The sequence below is a fragment of the Pteropus vampyrus genome, unplaced genomic scaffold, assembly GCF_000151845.1.
Source record: "Pteropus vampyrus isolate Shadow unplaced genomic scaffold, Pvam_2.0 Scaffold64, whole genome shotgun sequence".
In the NCBI taxonomy this organism is placed as follows: Eukaryota; Metazoa; Chordata; class Mammalia; order Chiroptera; family Pteropodidae; genus Pteropus; species Pteropus vampyrus.
The window spans coordinates 7,011,022-7,036,614 of record NW_011888845.1 but is presented as its reverse complement, the minus strand read 5'-3'; the positions used below and the strand labels follow the sequence as shown (position 1 = coordinate 7,036,614).

Genomic DNA, 25,593 nt, shown 5'->3' with positions numbered 1-25,593 from the left:
TAGAACACGCTGTTGAGATTTAATTTTGCATGCATTGCTGATTATTCAGTTATATAAAATTTGAAAGATACTTAGTAAATAAAATATTCCAAGTTTACCTTGTAGATGTTATCTTATCAGAAATATTCTACATATTAGTTCATTTGAGTAGTACTGACTTCTAAGATTCTGGAGTCATAAAATATATACATAGAAATGGACGGTTGTTGTTTCATGGCTTTTTAAATTGTATGTTAAATTTGCTAACACAAGTATTTATTGAAAAGTGAAAATATAAGTTCATAAGCAGTAATATAATAATCTGTATTTTTATATTTTATTATTTATTTAATACTTTAATATTAAAAAAAACCCCTTAAGAAAGAAAACAGATATAAATAATCACCTAGGTTTGTGAAAAGTTCATAAGACAAAGAAGATAAAGTTATGACAATTCAGGATGAAAAAAATTACAGTCATTTTGAAATAAATAAATATTAAAATAATATATTCCTTTAATTTGTATGCAAAACTGGAATATTCCAAAATTTTAAAAATAAGGTATACCCATATTATGATGAAAATATTCTTGTTAAAAAAATGAAACTTATATTTACAGAGAAATCTTAATATTATTTCAGATAGGATTCCAAATTACTGAGATGAATGTTTTACTAATTTGGGGTACACCTGCAGTAAATAAAACATACAAATGCTAAAAATGCTCCATACCTTGCAAGATGAGTTATAAAGTTTCTTTTAAAAATGCTGATTGGTTTGATGCAGCTTTGATTTCAGACAATAGCGATTTAATAAGTAATGGTGAAACTTTAAATAACTCTATCAAGGCCTAAATAACCCAAGCATGTCATACAAAGACATTTTAAGAATTGATCCAAATTTTAATTCTCTCGTAATATCCAGAAATTTTGCTTTTTTGCTGCCAAAATCAGTTTTTAAAATTTGATATCTTGAAATAATAACAAAGATATTCACAATACTTGTATGTTCCTTTTGCTCAGAGTGAGGCAAATTCTCTCTATGAAACAATTTTCATGAAATTCATGAGTGCTCCTTTTTGCATCTTCGACAAGGCCCCCCCACTGTGTTGGCATATGGTGTAAACATTATACACAAAAGCTCAGAGCAGACAGATGTTTGGATGTTCCTAGAAAGGACTCATGCTCATAGGCCACATATTTAATGTATATGCATAACTTCCCAGTTATATACTCTCATGTCCATCTGCTATGATGGCATTTTGCCCAAAAACAAATTGGGAAGATTATTTTACTTGCGAATAGATGCCACGTAATGACAGGTGTAGACAGGCAACCTGGGGGCACAGTGGGGGACTATTTTCCTGCCAAATCCCCTCCTCTGAGACTATGATGGGCACTGTTGCTGCACGTTTAAAACTGTGATTATAACCACTGGTTACATGTGAACTTATTTTTGGCTCTACTGATGCCAAGAGTATCAGACGACATCAGGAAAGAATGAAATGCAGACTGTAACCCATCTGAGCCATGACAAAGAGACACGGGATTCCTTTAGCCTTTACAAACAGCTAGGTTAGGACACGTTTACCAGTGTAACAAACAAGAAAATGTCGGAGGTGATGGGTCCTGTGCCAATATCAACTCTGTGGCTGAGCTGGAATGGGTAGAAGGCTATTTCATAAAACTAGTGCCATGCTTAATATTATTTAGCAAAACAGTTTAGACTATTAGATAACATTTCTTAGCCAACACAAGGTGAGTTTTAATCACCCCAGGCTAGAGACCAGAAAAGCTCATTAACAAAATGCGTTCAAAAAACAGTCAATTAAGATTTATTAAGAATCTGCTTGATGCATGAGGTCAGGATAAAGGTTTTATAAAGCTTATTTATCAAAGGAGATTGAATATCATCAAGTAAAAATGTTGTGGACTTTCTGTATAGAACCAGTAGTTATGATAATTTCTGTCACTCAAGAATGTTTTCTCTTTTCCATTACCAAAGTCATATTGCACATTGTTTAACAATCTTCAAAAATAAGATAATAACTCTACAGAGTTTATGTAGATATTTTGCAGGACTATTAGAAAGGTTTGTTTTCTGTTTTATTTTACCATAGTAAACATTGGCCACTAATATATGAGGCCCAGGAACCAGGACCTCTGGAATGAGCACCGAAGGACTCATGTGTTTGGTGTTATACTGCCACCCATCCAAGCTTATCAAGTCGGTCTCTACCTCAGGTTAAATTTAGGGTGGCAGATAAATATTTAGATAACATTAAATGAGAGATCTGGGCTGCTTTCTACAAATACCAAGTTTCATTTTTTTTTCAGGTAGAATCGGAGTAACTATTTTCTTCAGTAAATTTTCTTGGCAAGTTACTATGCACATGATACAGAAACTCTATTTGCATTTTAAGTTGCAATAGGAATTAATTTAATACTTTGGCACATTATATCTAATTTAATTTACAAGTACAAAAAATGAACTCTGTTAACACAGAATTGATGATTATTGGTACATTGATCCAATGGGCCCAAATTCTTCTTAACAAATAAATCGTTATGATAAGGATACCTTTAGAGGAGAGTGCAAATTCTGTGCATTAAAATTCTGTGCATTGATAGGATACGGCTCATGTGAGTGATTTTTATCAATAACCTTGAAATTCGAGGCCTTGTCTTAGACATAGAAAATTTACATATTCAAGATAGTAATGAACCTAACCAGCCAGATTTTTAAAAAAAGGCCTGAAGTTTTGCTATAATAAATCATCCTTTTATTTATTCAAAGTATCAGTGCAAGGCACTGATATAGGTGCTGGAGACACAGTAGAGGAAAGCTCCTGAATCAGGAGAGCTTAAGTAGATATAGATGACGATATCCCTACACTGGTCATAAAATGTCAGAGTAGGCACCATTTCAAAAAAAATACCTAGGCAAGGAGAGAAGCCTTATATTTATTTAATTTTTAAAAATATTTAAAAATTTTATTTATTTTTTACAGTGACATTGGTTAACAAAATCCTCTAAGTTGCAGCTGTACATTTTAACAGTAAGACATATATATATTTACACTGTGTCCACCTTCCATAGTTAGATTTCTTTCTGTCACTACATACTTGCCCCCTTTTACTCTACCTACCTCCCCTTTCCCCTCAGAGAGAAGCCTTTTAAATATTCTCTGAATCAGTGTCTGCTCAAGTTAACTTTGATTCTTTTTGTTGGTTTAAAAAATAATTTATGCTCAATATTTCACTAATGTTTTGGTGGCTAATATTTTTTTTTGTTTTATTTAAAAAAATATTGAACTCTACATTTCTGTTTAAGAAAGAAACATTAATTGAGGAGGGCTGTGTAGGTAGGTGGCTCATCAGAAAATCTCTCCTAGAAATTCTCCTTTGCTTTCTCTCAAATAAAAATATTGTAATGATTACTTAAGACTGTATCATTTAATCAGGAAAATGAGAACTTAGTCATAGTAACTGTTAAAAAATTCTTTGAAAAGAGTATAAAATATGCTGTACATAGATATTTTAAAGTTACCTTTTTATTTGATAGCTTCTAGTGACCTCCAAATTTAGTCCTAAAAAAATCTTTGCATATTATTTTTCCTGAATATTTAATCATATTTAAATAGAGTAGTCCTTAAAAATAATGAAAGTGCCACTTTTTAAACAATGTATTAGAGGAGAAGAATCATTTACCAGATGGGAAAGAATAAAGCACTGAAGATGAGCAAAGGCAAGCAAGAGTGAGAGTATCCAGCTAGGGTGAAGAATGTTAAGTAAGGATGTCAGCTACTGGATACTTAGGAAGAGAAAAAAAGTAATGGTTAATGAAAACTTTAGTTTCATGGTCAGTAACTGAAGTAATGGACTTATGATATCATATGAGTGCAATAGAGTGAAAGAAGCATTTGAAAAAAAAATGGAAAACTACATGTTAAAATGTGATGTAAAATTTCTCAAATAGTCTCATGAAATAAGTCACAATTGAAAAGTGAAAAGAATAGAGACTAGAATTTGAAGACCTGGGTGTATAACCTTTATTCCTTTCCTTGCTTCCATTGGTTTTGCCTCGATGGGAACCACCTATTGTATTATTCAGTTGTGTTTTTCTTCCATAATTTGCTAAGTTCTTGCAATGGCTGATAAATTATATACGCATATCTGTGTAGTGGATTCGTTCAGCATCCAAAAAGGTCTTGTGTTGTAGCCTCTTTGTCAGGGGCAAACCTCTTAGCAAGGAAGACCTGGGGTGGGCCCATGAAGAGCAGCTGGCATACTGGGCCACTCCTCTGAAAGCGGAACTGGACAACTCTCTGTCTTTAGGCTTCTCCCAAGATTCCCTAATTCCACAGAGCATCTTCATAGCTCTCTTCAAGAGCACTTGAGTCAATTGAATCAGACAGCCCCTCTTTCCTTCCTCCACACAATGAACATAACACACCAGGTAGTCAGAATCAATCCTATTCTGCACGTTGCAGAAGGGGTTCACTGCAGGTGAATCACCACTATATCCTCTAACAAACATGGGATCTTGGATCTTCTCAGCTCTCTAACCTTGCATCTCAATGAATAAAGGAAATGCCTGCTTTCTTGGAATCACATCCTATATCAGGTACTTCAAGACCATTCAGCCTCCCTACCAAGATGCTTATATCAAATCCTCTCATTAAAGACATGGGAGAAGTGATATCAAGAATTGGCACTTAGGTCACAATCTTTCCCTAACCCCCTTCCTCAAACATTTTTAGAATTTATTCTGCAAACTCCAATTGGAAGAAGGGAGTCATTTAATTGTTCCATTAAGAACATGCTCTAGAATTCATCAACATTAGTTCTGTGCCCTGTATTGAGTTTATAACCTGATTTGTTTTCATCTCAAATAGGGAAATTATAGGGTCTCAAGAGGTGAAGATAGCCAAAGGAGCTTCAGTTTTCTTTTGTTTCCTATAAAATGTAGCTTCAAGCAACATCTGGATACTATTTACAATGTTCCTGTCCTTTGTCTGATGGTGAGATTCTTATTCTGTTCTAAAGACCTAGAGTAACCCCAGCACAGACTCATATCATTTAGAAGTGGGGACAGAAAGCAGTGTTTCTGTTGAACCTGTATAAACATAACAAGATGAAAAACTGAGAAGGGAGCACTTGGGACTGTTTCATTGCTTGGCTCAGGGAGGAATATATTATTATTAAATATATTAACATTATGTAGATTAAATATATTAAATACACTTATTTGTTTATATATCTGTTCCAGGTACTGAGGATATAGTAAACAAGAGAGTCCTCACTGAGCTTACATTCTAATGTGGGGAAATAGATTCAAAGAAAGCAAACAAAGGAAATAATCAAGTTTATTTCAGACAGTAAAATGCTATAAAAAAAAAGAACAGGACAACATGGCCAAGAAAGCGTAGAAATTGGCTTAGATGAGAAGTCAGCCACAGTCTCTCTGAAGAGGTAATACAGGAACTGAGACCTACCAAAAAAGGAGCCTGTCATGTGAGGACCTGGATCACGAGTCTTCCAGGTAGCTGGACTGCAAAGGCAATGAGCACGGAAGGAACAGAGCCTCTTTCAATGACCAGCGAGAATGCAAGTGCATGTATATGAAGAATTTAGTGAGCAAGAAAGAGAATGATATTAGGTCAGATAAGCAGGCAGGGGCTAGATCATGGAAGTCCTTCTTGTTTTTAGGCTAAAGAGGATATTTCAGCTGCTATGAGAAAAATGGGGTAAAGTCTAACTGGAGTGGAACCCAGGAGAGGGGTTAAGACACTATTGTAGCAGTATATATATACACTGGCTACTGCAGTCATCCCTACTGTTACCATGGAAAGTAGTGGAGAGAAACAGTCATTAAATGACTGCAGATATAGTTGCAGGCAGAACTGGCAAAGATTGCTGATAGATTAGATATGGAGAGTTATTAAAAAGTGGCCTCAAAGTTGACTCCTAGATTTTTGATCTTTGCAACTGATTTGGTGGTGTCATCACTGAGATGGGAAAGATAGTGAATGTGAGTTTCCCTCTTGTCTCTCTCCATTCTTAAAAAGGAAATCAGATGTTTCTCAACAAGGAGCCTTTTTAATTTGGTGATTTCTAAGGTGTGATATGATTCTCTCCTATGTGAGTAGCCTATCTTCTGGGCAGACATGCAAATCTTTAAGAACCCTGATTAAGAAAACATAAAAGAGACAAAAGACATAGTTGTTAATCATAAAAGGAAAAAATAAATATCTTTACATGAAGGCTTCTAGGGATCAAAAAGAAAGGTGAAAAGTTAGTTAAGAGAACAATTTGGGCAGATTTCCATGTATAAAGTTATGAAGCCAGGACAGAAAAATGATAGGGCTAGGGAATAGTTAATGATATTACAAAAGTATCATGTCTGAAGTGGACAGTAGAAGGGTGTGTGGATGGAACATAGTTTGGAAGACTGGAGCCTTGTGTTCTCAAGACAATTAGTACTCTCAGATTGGCATCACCATGGGCAGGCTTTGGAAAGATCCCTCAGGAACATGGATGACGGACTTGAGCTGGAGGAATGTCATTCAGTTCGCCTACAGAAACAGAATTACTGTAGAAGACTTTTATAGCAGTCCAGACATGAAACAGTGAAGGATAGAATGAGGAAAGAATTTAAGTTTTACTCTTAACTAGTTTTGTCCCTTTGAACAATGCATTTCTGGCCTAGTTTTCAGATATGGAAAATAAAAAAGTGTTTCTGATGATCCAACTGAATAATCTCTGAGATATCTCCACCAGACTTTCTCAGGAAGAAGGCTGCTGTGGATATCAGCATAAGGGCACGGTACTGGATTTTTACTTTCCTACTGTAGAATCAAAGTACAAATGATTAAGATCCTAGGTACACTTGGAAAAGTGCTCTCTCCTTGTTCATTTATATATAATTATTATTATATATAATTTCTTCTTAAGACACATAGATAACACTTTGCTTTGCAAGCCATCTCATTCTATATATTTTTTGATACAAAGTCTCTGAGATAAATAGAAAAAAATTTTTAAAAAAAGATTTAAAAAATAGTATTAACAAATCCTCTTGAGGAGAGAAAGAGAATGTTTTAGAGACATTCTCTTTCTTGGGTTTGTTGTACCAGCCTTAATGCTGGTATAGACTATGAATTGCAGTTGGAGTCTTAGAACTAGTGGCAGTAAAGGGCTTTTGTGGTTATTAAACACCTCAACTTTACTCAGGCATTTAGCAAACCACAAAAACCATTAATTGGCTGTCTTCTGCACCATCACGGATATTGCTTCCAAAGTATCAGTAAGTACAGAGCAGATCTATGGTTCTCTTTCTTCTGTCACTCTCCAGATAATTTATAGATTAGAAATACATACCCAGATATATTGCTTTTACAATGAAAGAAAAAATTCTTCCAGGAGGTCTGATTTCGAAAGTTTTCGAAAACACGCTTAATTCTAAACTTAATTGGCCTGATGCTTGAAAACCATCCATTTTGAGGCTTAGAACTTAATTTGAGTGATTTTCACATGGCTTTGTTCTGAAACGCTAAAAAGATATCTGTAAAATCTTGTTGGCTTATAGACCTATATTATTCTAAGTTATTGATGTTTATACAGACTGAGGTGAGCATGCGAAGGAAGATAATCCAACTCTTGCCAAATTACTCTGGTGATTCCTCTAAATTATTTGCTACGCAACTAGAGTTTTAATTTCCACCCAAACGTTTAAGATATATCAACTTCTGTTCTGTCTCTATTTAGGATATAATTGTAGTATACTTACATATACAAATCAATAGTGGATGAATTGTCCAGTCCTGCCTAACTAAGCATTACAAAGAAACATTTATATTCATTATCACTATCAATGCAATATTGATTTGAAAACTAATAAATACAAAAAATGATTCAGGATAAATTAAAAACTCAATCAGGATTTCAAGAAAATGAGAACACAAGCCACATACTGGGAAAAAAATATTTGCAAAAAACATTTCTGATAAAGGACTGTTATCCAAAATATACGACGAAGTCTTCAAACTCAACAATAAGAGAAAAACAAAATGGACAAAAGATCCAAACAGATACTTCACCGAAGAGTATATACAGATTACAAATAAGCATATGAAAAGGTGCTCAACATTGTATGCCATTAGTCAGCTGTACATTAAAACAACAAAGAGAACACACCTATGAGAATGGCAAAAATTCAAAATTGACAACACTAAATGATGGTGAGTATGTAAACCAACAGGAATTATCACTTATTGCTGGTGGGAGTGCAAAATGGTACAGCCACTTTGGAAGACAGTTTGGTAATTTCTTACAAAACGAAATATACTCTTACCATACAATCCAGCAATCGTGCTCCTTGGTATTTACCCAAAGAAGCTGAAAACTTATGTCCACACAGAAACCTGCACACAAATGATTATAGCAGTTTTACTCATAATAAGCAAAACTTGGAGGCAACCAAGATGGTGAATGGATAAACAAACTGTGGTATATCTAAACAATGGAATATTATTCTGCACTTAAAAAAAAGAAAAAAAAAAAGCTTTCAAGCCATGAAAAGACTTGGAGGAAACTTAAATATGTATGAAAGTAGCCAATCCAAAAAGGCTACAAACTATGTAATTCCAACTGTATGACATTATGAAAAAAGCAGAATTATGGACATCGTGAAAGGATCAGTGGTTGCCAGAGGTTAGAGGAGAAGGAGAGATAAATAGGTAGAACACTGACAATTTTAGGGCCATGAAGCAATTCTGTTTATTACAATACTGGTAGATACGTATCTTGGTCCATTCAGATTAGTATAACAGAAGATCATAAACTGAGTGGTTTATAAAGAACAGAAATTTATTTCTCATAGTTCTGGTTCATATATGGACTTATTGTATTCTGAGTCCTCTCACATGGCAGAAGTCCTCGCATGGCAGAAGGGATGAGGGGTGAGAGATCTGTCTGAGGTCTCTTCTAAGGGCATTAATTCATGTATGAGGGCTCCAACTTCATGATCTAATCACCCAAAGTCTCACTTCCTGATACTATCACCTTCAGGATTAGGATTTCAACATATGAATTTCAGGGCGATATAAATATTTGGTCTAGAGCAATACAAGTCACTATACATTTGTCAAAACCCACAGAATGTACAACACCAAGAGTGAACTCTAATGTAAACTGTAGACTTTGGGTGATAGTGCTGTGGCAATATTGGCTCATCAACTGTAATAAATGTACCACTATGATGGAGAATGTTGATAATGGGGGAATCTATGCATGTGTGAGGGCTGACAACATATGGGAAATCTCTGTACCTTGCTCTCAATTTTGTTGTGAACCTAAAACTGCCCTAAAAGTAAAGTGTATTAAAAAAGGTTAATTAGGATATTATTTTGATTGCATGATTGAAATAAATATTATTTTTTACCAAGTTGAAACAACCTATACAAGCTTAAAAAATCATGGTGCTAGATAATGGTGCTCATCATCAGAGGTAGAAGGCTGCTCAAGCCTCTTCCATATGCACTGAAGATCTCTAAGGAGCCCTATGTGCATCATGAACATACTGAATTCATCTTTATTGCACCTCAGTGAATGATAAAGGGTTGGAGGATTATCACTCTCATTTACAGAATCAGAGGTTAAATGAAGAATAGAAGGCAAATCACAAGCAGGGATTTAATGGTAGAAAACATTTTAAATGTCTTATATTTCTCATCATTATGCCAGTTAAATTGTTCCTATTTCATTTTCCTCTTGTTCTGAGATCCTGTCAGCCTAGACCTATTCAGAAATTAAGCATGCTGAAATCAAAATAGCATAGATTTCTGAATCAGAGCTCCAAGTCCCTTACTCTACATACATTATTATGGGCTAGACGGGGGCTATCTATCCTAATCATTGTGTTCTTCTAAAAAACAGAAAAGGAAATCAAAGACTATCATTACCTTGTTGGTAAATTGGTATTGCTGCTGCTGTTGTTGATTGTGGTGTTTGTTGGTGGTGGTATAAGAGTGTGTTTGACATGTGTGTAAAATGTATGTATTTTAGTTGTCTGACTAATAGATTGGCCCAGGTAAGCAAATGATACAGATAATTATAGAAATTGGATAGGCTACTTTCTAGGTCTGAAGAGAGGAATTCTGAGCTCTAGTTTGAATTCTGTCTGTGTAACATACAACTCACCTTTCTTCTATCTACTACCTATTTTATTATTTCTAAATAAATAAATGACTGAATAAATGAATGAATGAATGAACTTCTGAATATTTGAAGACAGCTCAAACTATATTGTGAGCCTCCAGGTAACATATTATTCTCACACATGTACATTTACATGTGTGCTGCATAAAATTAAAAATACAATGAAAACTGAGGGCAATGACCAGGTAAATGGAAAAGCAGAAAACACAGCAGCCCAGAGTTTATTTGGAATACGTGATTATGCAAAAATTTTTAAAAATTCAAAAGGCATCTAAAGAAGTCAGGAAAGGGTTAGCAAGAGCAACAGAAGTGTGACTCAGGGCACAGATAAATGGGGCTGAGTAACTTACATTAAAACAAAATGGGCAATAAATGGTAGTATAGTCATTTGTCGGTACGTTGGAAATCGACTGTACAAAGCTTGATGACATCTAAATGCACAGTGTGAAGAGATGAAACTGTTATGTCAAAATTATTCATGTAAGCCAGCTAGCACATAAGGTATTTTTTTTTTTAGCTTTTATGCATTGGCTAGTTTTTGCATAATTTCTATTTGTAGATACATGACTACAATATGATCTTTCATATAGTGCCTCCGTTTTAAAAAGTAGTCTTTTGTCTAATTTCTTCACTTTGAATTATTTCTGGCCACATTCACTGTGACTTATAATCTAAAAAGAACAACCACTAAACTATCACACTTTTCAAAATTCTGAAAACCATTGGCCTACTTAAGAAATAAGAAGAGAAGACCTACCTTCTTCTCTCTGTGGGAGCTAAAAGTCTGGTATTCTCTATGCGGGGCCCTATCTCTGGGTCTTTCAGAGGGACCTGGGGTGAAATATCACTTCAGTACATTTCTCTCCCCTTCTATAATTCTGAGAGTAGTGTGAGAAAATCTCTTTTTATGTGTTTTGAGTTGAAACAAAAATCAATTTCTACTGAAAAAAATAACACAAGACACTAAGAGCTTAAAAAAGATAAAAATCTGATTGTAGCATTACTGTACAATGGTAGCATTTAGGTTTCTAATTTCAGGATAAAACAATTGTGGGTGCCATGCCAATTTTCAGAAGTTAAATTTTAAAACTGTGAGCAAAAAAGAAATTATATTATTGTATTAATGTATTATCGTATTGGACTCTGGAAAGAGGATGTCAGGTAGCAATTATGAATGTGTGGTCCCACTGCCGGAGTCAGATTGAGGCATTGACATTTATTATCTGTGTGGCTTAATTTAAAACGTTAAGCCTTAGGGGCCTAAATTTTCTTATCTATAAAATGGGATTAATAATAGCAATAAACAAGAGTAAAACTTTCGGGATTAAATAAATTAACATACGTAAATTGCTAAAATGGTGTCTAGTACATGCTGGGCATATGATAAATGTTAGCTATTATTTTCCCCATGTAGTTTACAGAGTCCTCTATTTTGATATACACCACCTATTTGAAATGATAAGGTCAATCTGTTGTATCCACCTTATTGTATTTCTTTGAAGAATTTTAGCTTAAAAGGGAATTCCAAAGTGTTACATATATGTAAGTACATTCTATCCCATATTTTTTTAAAATGGTGAAATATCTTCGAACTACAGTAAATTATAAAATATGAGAAATTTGTTTTAGGCTATTTATTTTTGAAAAGTTTAGGCTTTGGGTGAGAATGTATTACAGGGCAAACCCTGATTTGAACTCGGGAAGATTCATAGTCATGAATCAGTTTAGGGCTGCTTCTTCATACAGTACATTTAATCAAAAGTCAAATCTGAAACTATTTTCAACTGAGTATCTGGAAAAAATCCAATCCTAAAAAAGTCTGCAGCCAGATGATATTTCTACTCAGTGATCATAATATCATTAGTATAAAATGCAGGTCTACAGAAGACAAATATAACAAAAACACTGACATTTAATAGAAGGGTTTGCAGAAATACAGTTGGGAAGAAAGTGAAATACTTACAATGAAATAGAAGACTCATGCAAATCACTCCATAAAAGTGAAAATGAATAAAAGGTCAACATAAGCCAAAACAGTTAATGGGGGAAGGGGTATTACCCATTTCAAAAATAAGAAATATTTTTGAATAAGAAAGAAAATTAAAAAAGCAAAGAAAAGTTTCAAAAAAAAAGAATATGCAAGACAAAAGTTTGAAATTCAATTCACTTAGGAAGATGTATAAACAAGGAAAACACAAAGTATCATCAGTTCATTAGTTCAAATCAGGAGTCTCATTTTAAATTGCATGGTATTATCCTTGGGCAATGAGCAACACAGCTTAAAGCTCCAGGATATGTTAAAGTATTTTTAAATGTTCCTGTATTTTCCAATGTCTTATTTTCATAATAAATGTTAAATTGTCCCTATGACTAAGTGTTCTTTTAGCATTTATTTACTAATTAACTTTTTTGCAATTCTAGATAAACAGTATATTCTATTAACTTTCCAAGTTTCATTATACAGACATTAAGTGGCCTTCTTTATTGATTTCTTTCAATGTGTATGTGAACATTTTATCAAATTACTTAGACACTTGTTGGCAACATTCCTGGGATTTTTATTTTTATTTATTTATTTATTTATTTATTTATTTATTTAGCAAGGCAACCCTTGGTTTACCTCAAAGATTGCAAGGACCTTGTCAGCTTCTAATCTCTTAATTTTTACTTTTTATGTCTACAGCACCTGGTCTTCCTAGGTGGTCTCCCATCCAAGTACTAATCAGGCCCGACCCTGCTTAGCTTCCGAGATCAGACAGTATCGGGCTTGTTCAGGGTGGCATGGCCGTGGACTGCAGATTTTTTTTTAAATACATATCTTCAGACTTTCTAAATGGTTCGTATTATTCATATTATTATCAAAAGGATAGTAAAATGCTTATTCCCCACAAATTTGCTAACAATGATAAGTCATCATCTTTTTTTTTTTTTCCATCTATATGTATAAAAAATTTTAACTCATGATGAATACTTTTTTTAGCCATTTGGATTGCCAACTTTCTGAAGAGCCTATTTATTCTTCTATTGGGTTATTCTTAATTTTTAGGTATCTACTTGTAGGGACTTCTGTTTCAAACCAAGATGAAATAACTGAGAACAGATTTACCCTCCTATCTGGAAAAAAAAGTAAAAAAAAAAAAATTAAAAAAACTCCAATAGTTTCAAAGCATTGGACTTTAGGCAGCCAAGAATAGATCCTTGAGTAATGGGAAACAAATGAGGTTAAGTTCTATAATTACGGCCTTGAGAAAGTCTTCAAGCCATGATATAGGGAAGAATAATCCAGACAGAGCCCAGAAAACTTCCTCAGGTGTAGAGACATTTTTGAGAGTCCAAGGAGTCCCTGGTTGCTACAGCTCCCAGGAAAGAGTAATAAAGAGTTGCAAAAATAAACAACTCTGAAAATCTGAAGAGGACCCCTTTTGAGTATTCAACATAGTCAGTGCCTCTGTGAATGGGAACCTCCTGGGTCCAAGAAAAGAAATACAGAAAACTAGAAGAAATAGTCCACATTTTCCACATGGGACCAGAAGCGGAGGCTGACTGACTACACTAGAAAACTTAAATTATGGGACATTGGGCATGGTGCTCAGAAGGGTCTTTTGTCAGTGGTGGGAAATAATTAGCCCTAGATTAAACAGCTCTCTGACCTTGCCTAATAAATTTGAAAAGACATGATAGAATCAGTTTACAAGTAACTTAACAACATTCTAGAATAAAGTTGATGAATACTTACAGTAATAAAAATTCAGCACTTAATAAGGGAAGATTTATAATGTCTAGCAATCAATCTAAAATTACCATGCAAAGAAAAGTAAAATATAATCAATAATCAGGAGAAAAAATTAATGAATTGAAACAGATGCAGAATGGATAAAAATATTAGAATTAGCTGTGAAAGATATTAAAACAGTTTTTATAAACTGTATTCCATTTAATGAAACAGATTAGTAGACATGGGGGGGAGGCCTAAATTGAATTTCTAGAGGTGAAAATTAGAATGTCTGAAATGAAAAATATACTAGATAGAATCATGACAGATTAGACACTGCAGAAAAAAAGATGAATAAACTTGAAGACACAATAGAGACTATCCAAAATGAACACCAAAGATAAATAAGAATTAGAAAAAAAATGAACAGAAAAGAGAAGTCATGAATTACTAATATCAGGAAAAGGAGAGGTAATATCACTACAGAGTATACAGATATTAAAGAGAATGGAAATATTATGAACAAATTGATACCAAAAAATTAAATGACTTAGATGAAGTACAAACTCTTTGAAACACAAAAGCTACCAAAGTTCACTTAAGATGATACAGATAATATATAACTCACATAGAATTTTTTTCTATTAAAGATATTGAATTTACAGTTAAAAATCTTGAAACAAAGAAAAATCCAAACTCAAATGTCTTCATTTATAAAATTTACCAAACATTTACAAAAGAAATACTAATTCTCCACAAACTCTTTCAGAAATTTGAAGAATATGGAATATTTGTCTGACCAAAAAATAAAATAATAAAAAAAAACAAAACCTCAGCAGCATAGAAATAGAAGCAAACTTGCTTAACCTGACAAAAAGGACCTATGAAAAACTGACAACTAATTATCATATTAATGATGAAAGAATGAATTATCCTAAGATTAGAGAAACGGCAAGTCATCTTGTACCACTTCTATTCAGTGCTATACTGGAGGTTCTGGCTAATGAAACAGGGCAAAGAAGAGATAAAATTCATGCATGTTGGAATGAAAGAAGTTAAACTGCTTTTGTTCGCAGATGACATATTCATCTATGTAAGGAATCTAACTGAATTTACTAGAAAGTTAATAGAAGCCATGAATGAGTGAATTCAGGAATGCTGTAAGATATAAACTACATATAGAAAAATAAACTGTTTCTTTGAAGTAGCAACAAATAATTAGAAATTGAAAACACAAAAACATACCCTTTACAGTAGCATCAAAAATATGAAATAATCTTGCAAAAGATGTGAAAGACCTGTACACTGAAATTTAGAAAACTCTGCTGAGAGAAATTAAAGAAAACAAATTAATGGAGAGATATACCATGTCATGTGTTAGAAGACGCAATGTTGTTAAGTGGTCAATTCTCCTCAAATTGTTTTATTTATTTAATGCAACCTAATCTATACTGTCATGCTAGGGATAGTAAGTGGGCCATGGAGATAGCTGAGAGAAATAGATTTTTATAAAGGGCCATAAGAAAAATTTAGGAAGTGGAGATATATTTCACAGATGCATACATGTGCCAACATATCAAACTGTCCACTTTAAATAGGTACAATTTTTTAAATCAATTATACTACAATAAAGTTGATTTTAAAAATGTAGACATTTTATATTATGACTATTAATCCTTAAACTGTGATGAACAGTAAAATTCTTTGAAGTCTAACATTGTTCTTCAGATTTTATATCTTTACTATATTTATTTTTATTAATATATAGATAAATGTCTAGCAAGATGAAATTATCTAGTCTTATTTATAAAATTTGAGACTTTGGGTTACACGAAAATAATAGCAAAAACTAAAGTTATGTAAATATTCTCTCATTCTATTTATTATTTATTTTAGATTTTATTCAATTTAGAATTTATTAGTTCATTAATTTATTAATTCGAAGTAGCTAAATATATGTTAATTATTATACATTTGATCATTATTACTAGTGATTGTACAGAAATACATAACTTAAAACGTGGAAAATGATAGTTAAGCTTAATTATCCTTACATTTGCTTTTTTTACTTATTAAGTCATGCATTTAATATTTATTGAGAGTCTATAAGGTATCAGCACAAGAGAGTCAAGAGTGAAGTAAACTGACAAATGTTCTTGCCTGAAGTGAGGTAAAAATTTCATGTTGAAAGAGTGATAGACGACAAATTAAAAAGTAAAATAAATCACGTGTTTTGATATATTATGTTGAATCTTAAATACGTGATATGTGCTATATAAGGAAAATGTGAGGTATGTGTTATATTAAAAAATAAAACAGAGAAAGGAAAAAGAATTCCAAGAGGGTGGTAGGAATTTCAATTTTTAAATAGGGTAAAATCAGGAAAGGCCTCATGAGGTTACTCGTGAGCTGAGACTCACAGGGCGAATGAAGAGATGTGGATCAAGGGCTTTGTGGGATGCGGAAACAGCAAAGGCATAGGTTTTGTGGTGGGACCGTCCATGCCTGCTGTGTCTGTGAAATATCGGTGAGGCCAGCGTGGCTGGAGCAGACTTTGGCTTTTACTCTAACTAAACTAGGAATCACTAGAAAGTTTTAAATAGAGAAGTACTATGATATGTATACTTTAAAAGGATCACTAGGTCTGCTGTGCTGAGGATAGGCTGTGTGCAGGATGAAGGCCCAGGGCAGATGAAGGCAGAACAGTTATGACACAGTAAACTGTTTATTGTAGCCTAGCAGCATGGTACCCAGACAAATCAGGCACATGGAAATAAAGCCAAATCAGGTGGAGACTCGTTTTATGTAGTCAATAGCCACTCATTATTTTTCTAATTGCAATTAGACCACTCTCCTTAGCTCCATACTGGTAACTGGGTAGGGTGGTCGGACATTATGGTAAAGATTAATTATATCAAGGGCATAATATGGGCTTGAGTTTAAAACAGTTAATACTAATGTTAAGCCATTTAATTCTTTCACTTAAATGAGCATCTTTTTTTATAATGTGGTGCCTGAAACAACATGTAGCCTCATAACAGAATTGGTTGACATTAGAACTTACAAAATTATCTTGCTAAAAGAGCGATCACTGATTTCCAACAAAAGGCAGAAAAATTGAGATGTTCTGTTTTATAGGTATGTATTGCGTGCAGTGGTTTGCACACTGTTTTAAGTCACTACTTAAGTGATATTATTAAGTTTACATCGATATTTGTACAATACGCACTTTCTGAAAAGACAAAGCAAGACTCAAAATTAGTGCTATAGAAGTGTTGAGGAATAATTCACTACTTTGTAAAAAGATATTGGACACATACTGTGTGCCAGTGATAAAGGAATCTCTTGCAGTACAAAGATAAATATTATCTTTTCTTCAAGAAATTAGTAGTTTTGTGGAGTAATAAAATTTCTAGTAAAGATGAGCACGTTAGTATTACTTCAGACATTTATTGAGCACTTGCTGTGTGCTAGGCATTTTGTTGCATGTATTATATCTCCAATCATCACATATCTATAAAGTAGGTAGTATGTTATTGCCATTTTAAGAATGCAAAAACTGACACAGGTTAAATGACATATCTATAATTAAACAGGGATTGGATTATAAATAATTGTAAAAAGTACTTTGGTGTTATATAAGAGTACCATAGGTTTGCAGAGGGAGGTTCCAAGAGTATACAGGAACTACAGTAAAGAAAGGAAGTAATGTGGATTGGATCCTGGGTGACAGAAAAGAGGCAAAGAATATGACAGAAGGACTCATATGTGAAAAGGGACAATTTATTATTTTTTAAAGAACTAGGTAAGAAGTGTTAATCATTGCTGGATGGTGGTGTAAGAGGGGGTGAGCTTAGATGGAGCAGGAACTCGGCTTGGTAAGGTAATTTGGCGAGGGAGTTGCCAAGGTTTTTTAAGTCGAGTGTAAGTGTTTTAGAAAGACAATGGATTGAAAAAGTGTAGAATTTTCTCCTGAGGTAGTAACTGCATAACATGCTGCGAGATGGACAGCAAGCAAGTGTAGGTTTGGAGGACAAATCTGAAAATACTAAACCAGGGAGGAGTGGTGCTCCCAGATGAGTGCTCAAGTCTGAATCATTGCACTTAAGGGGCTGCAGCAAACTCAAGTATTATAGGTGAGAGGTTCTGTGAGGCGGCTGGGATTTGGGATTATTGGCCTGGAGATCTTTGGTATCAGGTAAGATGGGCACTGAGTCTATGGGTTTGAAATTCAGGAGAGAATCTGAAGCAAGATTTTATGGTGTTATCAGCAAGTAGGTGGGAATCAGAGCGAAAGGAGTAAAGGATGTTGTCTAGAAAGAAAAATTTTAAATAAAGAAAAACAAATGGGCCATAGACTAGACACCATTTTCCTGGATTTTTATCTTTTTTTTTTTTTTTAAGTCACTTCTCATGTGTATAAATAAGTGGGAAAGGGTTTCAAACAAGTCTCTGGTTTTCTGACTTCATTCACCACCCCTATCATCCTTAGTATTCATCATCTAGTGCTTTTTCCAGAAGTATCTAGTTGACACATATAGCTGAAGAGAAACTACCTAAAGTTTGGAAAAGGACAGGCTTTACATTACTGACTTTGTCAATTAATAGCTAGCTGAACAGGAAAATGTGCTAAAAATTTCAGAGATAACAATGATGACAACAACAACAACAACAACTAATAATAATAATAATAATAATAATTTCTTACAGAGCTGTTAGCAGGATGAGTGATAATGTAAAATAGTAGGTTTGTAGACTTATTTTACAAAATATAGTAAAATAACTGCTATATGCTAATGATTGAGGTTATTGTTACCCTTCTAAAAAGTCTCAAAGTCACATATCTTGGGGCTATCATACCTTTTTAAATAAATAGAATTTCATCCCATTACCTCCAAAGTAAAATTTCCTTAAGTGACTAGTTTAAAAATTTGATTGTCCGAACTCCCCAAATTGTGTCCTTTGAACACTATTTGGTGGGCCAAGAGAGTCTCCTGACCACATTCATAATCACTTTAAAAACACAGGTTAATTCAATTCACGACAAACAGATGAAAATATGTTGTAATGTATATACTGCATAAATGTACATCTGCTGTACAGAAATGGAAACACACAAGGTTGAGATATTTATTTTAAATCTTACAGTTGAGTTTTGCAATCAGCTATAAATTGTAGTATCTGATAGTTCTGTACCTACAAATAAAGTAGGTTCTGAGAACAGCTAATTATTGGGATTTGTTTCACAGATGGAGAGATTGACACCATTGACCTTTTCTCACAGAGCTTTGCCAGTCTTGGATACTCCCTACACTTGTAGTGGTTTCTGATGTCAGAGAAATACCAACTCAGTTTCACTCACTGCTTGACTGGTGAGCAAATCTAGTCTTATGTTTATCTCATTGTATAAAATGTTAAAACTTCCAGAGAAAAATGGAAGTTTCTAATGGAAAACAATGTGATTGTTATCAAGTCAGATTGTGATTGCCTATTCAAATTCAGTATATAATATAGCAATTCTTTTTGGCTTCTACATTCAAATTCATACTTTTTAAAAAAAGTAATTGTAGTCCCTAAAACATATTAGTGCAAAATGCTAAGCAAAGCTGAATGAATTCTAGAGGAAATCATTCCTTTTTCCTCCTCCTTATTTACAACACTCCAATCCCCAGAGGAGAAAAACACCATTTTCATGATAAAATCATAAAATTACTATGTAGAAACAAGTTAGTGAAGAGGAAATATGAGTCTGCTATTTGTATAATTTTCATTCTGTTGAGGCATGAGTATTTTAAGTTCTAAATTATTCATATTGTTACTCACAATGATCGACTATCTCATACAATGACTTCATTCATTTTATTTAATCTGACTCACAATATTCTTTTCAGCATATTTTAAGATCATATAAACATAACAAATGTGCATTTTAGTTAGGCGTTAGCTACCATATGACATGGATTTAAAACAGAAAAACATACAGGTCGTTATATATATATTTTTTTTAATTTTTTTGTTTGTTTAATTAATTAATTATTTTTATGGTGACATTGGTTAACGAAATCCAGTAAGTTTCAGGTGTACGATTTAACAGTAAGGCATACATATATTGCATTGTGTGTTCTCCTCCCATAGATTTCTTTCTGTCATCACACATTTGACCTCTCTTACCCCGTCTACCTCTCTCTCCCCTCTCCCACTTACCCTCTGGTAACCACTCATCTATTTTATGCATCCATGAATCTCTTGTTCGTTTGCCTTGTTCATATATTTTCGCACTATAGGAAGAACAATTACTTGTACAGGCATATATGTTTTCTTCAGTTTTATCATGCCTGGTATTTCTGCCTATATGTTTAAGGCAAAGATAATTTCTGACCTATATCATAACTATAGCTCAAAAATAGTTTAATGATGCTTTTGAAAGATTATAAAACTAAGATTTTTTGTCAGGCTATAAAATTTATTTCCTTTCTTATTCTCTTTTCCATTATAACCATTATTTTTAAAGACTACCAAAAACTCTTTGGCAGTGAAATTTAAAAGCAAACAGTGCTACTTATTAAAAAATATAATATTTTAACAATTACATAAAATTTCAAGTCTTTTACAAGAAAATTTCTTTCCCCTAAAGATAGCCGACAAAAGTTCCAAATTAGGCAAGGAAGTACAATACCAAGGGAAGGTTGAATACAGTACAGTTTTGCTCCTGTGTGGTTGTTAATGTCACCAGAAAATAGAGTGGGAAGAAGTGCTTAATGTAAGAAGCTATAAAGAAAATAGTCATTGGGAATTAGAAATTAGAACTCAGAAGTTTATCATTTCATTAGAATAACACATGCCAGCTCTGTGCTTGAGTGTATAACAACTTTCCCATCTGTTATCAAAGTATACCTTAGCAAATGGCAATGTATTTTGATATACAGTTCTAATAGTTCTATATAAATACTCAATCTTAAAATACTGGCAAATACTATTCTTTTTGCTCGTTAGTTTGTTTCTTGGAAGTATTTATTTTTTAAATATTTTAGAATAATAGTATGTTAGCCATTCTCACTAAATCAAACTTTTACAAAGTGATGCAAATTTTACTTGTCAATGACATTCATTTCTCATTGTTTGTATGCTTTATACACCATTTTGAGATATTCAAGTGTATTCATTTTTAAACGTGTTAAACTAAGTTTGAAAAGCAATCAAAAGAAATATAACCGAGTAATGTCATGTTCTATCTGAATCAGATGTGTGTAAAGTGTTCTTTTTTACAAATAATTACCAGAAAAAACCACTTTGGAAGATGATTCTAATTTTACTGATAGTTAAATCTTAAAAGCAAAATTTCCAGATTGATTTTTCATAGCTGAATTTAACATGTGTGGGTGTAGGCCAAAATCAAAAATTACCATCAGTTTTTCTACCTCCATGAATTTGGCTTAGAGAGCAGTTGATTACAGTACCTAATTTCCATCACTCCGTCATCTTAATAGCAATATAATAAGAGTGTGCCCAAAAGCCATTTTCTACCATCTGGATATCTATAGGTTGCTTATTAAGACCTCCTCAATCATTCACATTCAACTTACTAAGAAATAGAGGGAAAATTCTAGAGATATAGGGAAGATTTTAGCAATGTGTAATGTAGCACAGGAAAAGATAAAATTGCCTATTCAAATGAATTAATTTAGCAGGACTCTTTGATATTATTGAGTTCTTGAACATTAACATAAAATATAACAAATTCGAATTCAAATTTGAGAACCACAGAAAACTAACAAAGTAAAAAAGATATAACTGCCCTTTAACAAATGTTTAAACAGAGGAAAGTTAATCTGCATTTACTATAAATAGACTTGTAATATTTTCAAAATTGTTGGATGAAGCCATTGTTTGTATTAACTTTTTACATGAACATAAACGTCATCTTTCTGGGTTTCACAGTCTTCTTATCCATAAAATAACAGATAAAGATTATTTGATTATAACAACCCCAAATCTAACATCCTTACAGTTTGCCATCTCTATTTATAAAGTCAATGTAAACAGAAGTGTTGATAAATGGCCAAGTTCTTATAATTGACAATTCTAATAGGAAATGCTCAAGGAGAGTATTTTCCACCAACGTGGACTTTCTGAATTAACTGGAAGGTGATAATGGACTCCATAAATCCCTTAAAGAAATATGACTACTGACTTTAAGTTTAATGAGAATATATATATATATGTATGTGTGTGTGTGTGTGTGTATATATATATATATATATATATATATGTATGTATGTGTATATATATATGTGTGTGTGTGTGTGTGTGTGTGTGTGTGTATATATATACGTGTATGTACATATATGAATCATAATGAAAACAAGTAAAGGGGTATTCAACTTAGGTTAGTTCATTAGTTGCCTGAAAAAGCTAAGTACCAGGTTTCATTAGAGCTTTGTGTCATTTCCATGTCTAGCCTAGTAATGTATTCCGTACTCAAAAAAGATAATTCAAAAGTAACACATGCAATTTTTCTAACCAGGTGGGTAAAAATAATCTGCTGACAGTTTTTGTTTCAAATGAGCAACTCTTTTGCATATTTGAAATATCTCCCCAATTTGACATAACAATGTGAATCAACAAATAATTAAATCACATTACACAGAAATAAAATCTTCTACATATACTTTTAATGGAAAAAAAAAAAGATATTTTAACATAAATATAAAAAGTTGTACCTGAAATACCACCCCTATATATTTTCATTGAGATTCACTCTAAGAAAATATAGTTTGATTCTTTTATATATTATCATATAGAGGTAAATAAGTTGATTTAAAGTGTATGATCACAGATCTATAACCTCTAATAGTAATTTGCTGAACATTTCTAGTAACTGAAGTTTTTATAAAGGTTAGAAGTTTTATAACTTTTATAAGGCTAAAAGAATACTACTACTAAAGAGAACTAAAAAAATTGAATGTTGGACTTAAGAACTGCTATTTGAAATTTTAAGGCTATATATACTCAGATATAGATATATAGGTAAAATCAAAGAAGTTACTTTAAGTAGTTTTATATGCTCACTTTTTTTTTAGTAATACAGAGGTTTAAATATAATTTCATGCTTTTGAGAGAGCATTGTAGAATAGCCAGCTCTTGAACCTCACAGAAAAGTAAGGTATTGCAGTGGTACAAGCCATCATAGAGTACAAGCTTGTCACAATCTCTTCTCCAGGACATACAGAAACATATCTAACAAGTTCTGTCTAACTAAATAGGCAGGTTCTCTTTTCTCTATAAATTGTGCAGTCCTAGCATGAATCTACTTGTTCAAATTTAGTCTTGATTTTAAAAAATTAGTTTTCTTGATTAACAGAAAACTGGCTAAAAATATCAGAATTTATTGTATTAGAAACTAAAAGAAACTGAACTTCACATTGTCAAAAGCTGTATTATTATTATTTTATATAAATGGAAAAATTCACTCAGGATTCCAAATTGGGTAATAGAAATTTAGAATTCAGGAATTATCTCAGATTTACTGGGGCAAAAGTTCAGAAGATTGAGAAAAGCCTAGAAGATTGAGTAAACTCTGGGCATATCAAACCTCTCCTTCTATTGCTTTCTAAGACTCTATTTTTTCATTTAAGGAATTTAAGTAGACTGCTGAGGATTGGGGCTGATGAACAGACCTCTGAAGAGAGAGCATGAGAATGCAAATGTTCCCTGAAAATGGGGCTGATGAACAGACCTCTGAAGAGAGAGCATGAGAATGCAAATGTTCCCTGAAAATCAGCATCCTTGGAATTTAGCAAAAGTCAGTAGACTTTGAATGAGAGATATTCTTAATGTGTACGTATCCTTCTCTTCCCTTTTGCTACTGCCAGTCTCTCCTCTGTCAGCTCTGTTCTCAACTAACAACAGGACAAAGTAGAAAGGACTATAATGACTGAGCACTATCCAGGTAGCAAAAGGATGACTCAGTGAAGCTCAGCACAGAGAAGTGGTGAGAGCAAGCACAGAGGCAACTTGGAGAAAGGGAGATGAGAAGTCCAACCAGGGAGTTCTTCAGAGGTCATTCCAGTACAACACATTGTGTTGGAGACTGTCAGAATAAGCACAAATGCTTAATGTTTTATTGCTTAGAAAATTACAGTCACAGATTATATTATCTGAAGTTTTACAATACTATGATAGAAATTATGCATATTATCCTGCAAACGAAGAGCAAATTCCTCTGAGTGAAATTGTCTCAATTCTGCTAAATCCTCAAAATTATTCATATTTCTCACAATGTACTAAGATTGAATAAGCCTTGTGAGACAATTTAATGCAACTTATTCATTTTAAAATTAATAAAATTTGAGCACCCGTTAAGTAAAAAGCCACTTATTTGAGGCCAAAGATGGAACTAGAATACATGGCTCCTCACTCCAATCTTCATTTTTAGAGATGAAATATAACTACAGAGATTTGAGGAGTAACATTCTAGATTTTTAACTGTAGAGAACTTCAGAAAATAAAAACCTATCATATTAATTTCAGTATGGATTAGACGATAATAATTTTTTTTCTTCTTTTTAGGTGAAGCAACACTTGGTTGACCTCACAGACTGCAAAGACCTGGTCAGTTTACAATTCCTTATTTTTTATTTTTTACTCCCACAGCATCTGGTCTTCCTAGATGGTCTCCATTCAAGTACTAACCAGGCCCACCCCTGCTTAGCTTCTGAGATCAGACATTGGGCTTGTTCAGGGTGACATGGCCGTAGACAATGGACCATGGCTCCACTGGGGCACAAGCCCAGGACCTTCTGCGTATAAAGCAGATGTGCTAACCACTACACTATGAAACCACGTCCGGAGGAACTTTAAATGCATATTACTAAGTGGAAAAAAAAAAAAACAATACGAAAAGGCTACATACTGTTTGAGTCCAACTATAAGACATTCTGGAAGAGACAAACTGTGGAGACACTATCCAGGTAGCAAAAGGATGTGGCTGCCAGGGGTAGGGTACGGGAGGAATAAACAGGCAGAACATAGAGTATTCTAGGGCAGTGAAAGTACTCTGTAGGATATTGTAACAATGGGCATATGTCATCATTCATTCATCCAAATCTATAGAACATACAACACCAAGAATGAACGCTAAGGTTAAACTATGGACTTTGAAGGACTATGCTATATCAATGTAGATTTGTTCTTGGTAACAAATGTACCATTCTGCTGAGTGATGTTAATAATGGGGGAAGCTATGCATATGTGGTGGGGGGCAGAAAGGTATATGGGAAATCTCTGTACCCTCTTTTCAATTTTGTTGTGACCTAAAACTGCTCTAAATAAATAACATTTAAAAAAAAGATTTAGGAAAAGTGGTTCCAGTAAAAAGAAACAGGATATGCTATAGAGGTGAGTTTGAACAAAGTTTATTGTGAGATAATAATTATTACTGTCTCACCTTGAGCAGAACTGTATCAGAAAGCAAAAACCTAGAACAGATTCTGAATATTTTATTTTCAAGAGTTTGAGCTTTCTTTATTGAGGATATTGTAAGTAAGGATATTATGTTTGAAATTGGTGCTCTGAGAAGGTTATTCTGTCAGTGTTCTACATCATGGCATGGGAGAACAGAGGCAGGAAGGCACTGCAATAATTCAGTTGTAAAAGGATGAATGCTCAGACTAGTAGGCTGGT

The 25,593-nt window shown here is 33.3% G+C and overlaps 1 protein-coding gene and 1 pseudogene across 2 annotated transcripts in view; both read right to left on the bottom strand.

Moving 5' to 3' along the window:
- Positions 1-25,593, bottom strand: part of KHDRBS2 (KH RNA binding domain containing, signal transduction associated 2) — a 511,685-nt gene that overhangs the window by 201,708 nt on the left and 284,384 nt on the right. The window lies entirely within an intron of this gene.
- Positions 12,874-12,992, bottom strand: LOC111740488 (annotated as a pseudogene).